At 38.0% G+C, this 2,500-nt stretch overlaps 1 long non-coding RNA gene across 1 annotated transcript in view; it reads left to right on the plus strand.

Moving 5' to 3' along the window:
- The first annotated feature begins 1,190 nt into the window (after nucleotides 1-1,190).
- The window catches only part of LOC138030135 (uncharacterized), a 12,866-nt gene continuing 11,556 nt past the window's right edge, over nucleotides 1,191-2,500 (plus strand). Inside the window, exon 1 of the long non-coding RNA XR_011128041.1 lies at nucleotides 1,191-1,491. This is a non-coding gene — a long non-coding RNA (uncharacterized lncRNA). The remainder of the gene's footprint in view (nucleotides 1,492-2,500) is intronic.

Below are 2,500 nucleotides of genomic sequence, written 5' to 3' on the forward strand. Positions count from 1 at the left end.
GCAGGTTTAATAATTAAACGTGCTCCTGTGTGCACCAGGGAAATCTACGCATTACCCCAGCCCCCTCAAACCTAACAAAATACGCACAGAAGACTCTATGCACAAAGACACCACTTAGCAGGGGAGTGACAGGCAAGACTTTTACTGACACGGGAAAAAAATTAAATGAAATAAATAAAACAACAACAACAAATGAAACGCAGATTCCGACTGGGTTTGGCAACCCAGTAAAAATCTTGAGTTCACTCGCTTTCGCATTCATAGGCACTTTTCTCGATGATAGACATTTACATGATCGATTTTTTGTTTACTGAAAAACAACAAAAGACCCACGCCAACAAGCATTCTTGAATCTACGTCACAGCGAGCCCTTGAAGTCCTAACCAGTGGAAGGGTTGTATCAAATAAAAGTAGGATTTAAAAAATCGTAGAAAATTTGCCTCCCAGCTGGAGTCGAAAAATTCTTTCGGCAAAGTTATTATTTTTTTAAATATGGACTTTCAAATAAGAATTTTTTTTTACGTTATGGGCACTTTAAAGAGAAACAAACAAACAAGCAAACAAACAAAAAAAAAAAACAAAAAAAAAAAAACACTTCGATTTCCCGGCAATTGTCATCAGTGTCGATGGAAGAGAGGGAATGGTTCATACTGAAACTAAATCCATTCGAGATTTTAAAGAAGGTGCCCAAGGATTGACAAGGATGATATGATATTTGAGGCTAACCTGGCCATTCTAATTGGTACTACTCCCGTCCAGTCTCCGAATGTAAATTATATATTTAACCCATGCATCTCTGAAGCAGTCCCCATTGCTGAGTGAAATCGTCTAGCTTTAGAAACAGTGAAATATATTAACTCTCACTCTCAGGACTCAAAGTGATTAAAGTGCCCATAACCCCCAATTTTTTTTTTTCGCTAAAATGAATCTTTGCCCTTGTTCGAGACGCATTGCGGCCATTTTTCCCTTTTTCTAACAATTCCTGCCATTTTATAGGCTTCGAAAGTTGCGAAAATCCAAGCATCTTTTGTTCACGACCGAGTCAGAAGGGGAGCGAGTCTATTCCTGTTTTTACGTCACAATCTACTTTGCATGCATTTTTACAAAGAGTTAATGCAATGTAAATCAGTTTAAGACGTAAAAACAGGAATAGACCCATTCGCCTTCTTACTCAGTCGTGAACAAAAGATGCCTGGATTTTCGCAACTTTCGAAGCCTCTAAAATGGCAGGATTTGTTAGATAAAGGAAAACATAGCCACGATGCGTTTCGAACAGGTACAAAGTTTCATTTTAGCGAAAAAAATATTTTGGGGTGATGGGCACTTTAAATAGTGAGTGTCGCATCGCTTGACCTCTTTCAAAGCTACATTAAATTTGAATAATTTGCAACACACTAAAATAACACGTTGCAACTTCTTGGATCATGAGGAAACGTAACATTTTTAGTGTCGGCAAGGTCCTTTTCATTGTAATCTTTCTTCCAAAGGCAGGTAAGAACGTAAAGATAATAGAGAGAAATGTCAATTAATTCGGTGTTGAGTAGATATTGAAGACTAGCTTATTTCACAGTACTTGAAGACAATTAAAGCATGAATTATCATCTCAATCTACTCTCATCATCTTCGTTGAGTATTTACCATCGAGGAAAGGATCAGTCATTAGTCGTAGGTAAAAGTAAGTTATTGGGCCGAAGTGTGAGTGTATAACAACGACATATCCCTGAGCTAAAGTAAGACTTCAGGAGATTTAAAACGCTTCCGCCTGTGGATGCTTACGTAAAGACGACACCGACAGGCTTACTAATGAACGCTTTGCTCAAACGGAATGCACTCAGCAAATGGATTTTGCCGTCAGTTCTTCAAGCCAAAGACCGTTGTAATCCTTCCTTTAAGTTGTAAGAGTAATACATGTCTTTACAATTGTTCAATGCGGCTTTGTTATAATTAGAACAATATTGATGAAAATAGCAAACAGTAGTTAATCAAGTGTGAAAGTTCATGCAAAGGTAATGCAGACCGTGTCAGCCGAGGATGCAATTTTTTTGCGGCAGAAGAAAAGAACGTGGACAGAGTGGGTTAGGAGAAAAGTCCCCTTTATCATGTATATTCCTGTCAATGGATGATGCATTGAAAAGAAGTCAGACATGCAGTTATAGCATTCCTTCGTAACCTTGCGAAAAAAGCTTTTTCTCTTCTAAAAAATGGGGAAAATGGGTAAAATGGCTCCAACAAAGCAAGGTTTGCATGAACAAGGATGATGAACGGTTGTTAATCCGCATTTGCCCCAAACCCGATGAAATTACCATACATATTAATTGTGCAAATGGAAAGCTTATTTCTTTGCTCGACCGGAATACAAAGATTCTAGTGTAGATTTCCAATAGGGAGTTAAATGTGAAATAATGATCTTCCGTTCGGAAGAAAATCTGTTCTCAGTGTTGATCGAAATAAAATTCGGACCCGACCTTCTCATTACTATTTTGGATACTTTGCCGCTCAC

This window comes from Montipora capricornis, chromosome 13 (genome assembly GCF_036669925.1).
Source record: "Montipora capricornis isolate CH-2021 chromosome 13, ASM3666992v2, whole genome shotgun sequence".
In the NCBI taxonomy this organism is placed as follows: domain Eukaryota; kingdom Metazoa; phylum Cnidaria; class Anthozoa; order Scleractinia; family Acroporidae; genus Montipora; species Montipora capricornis.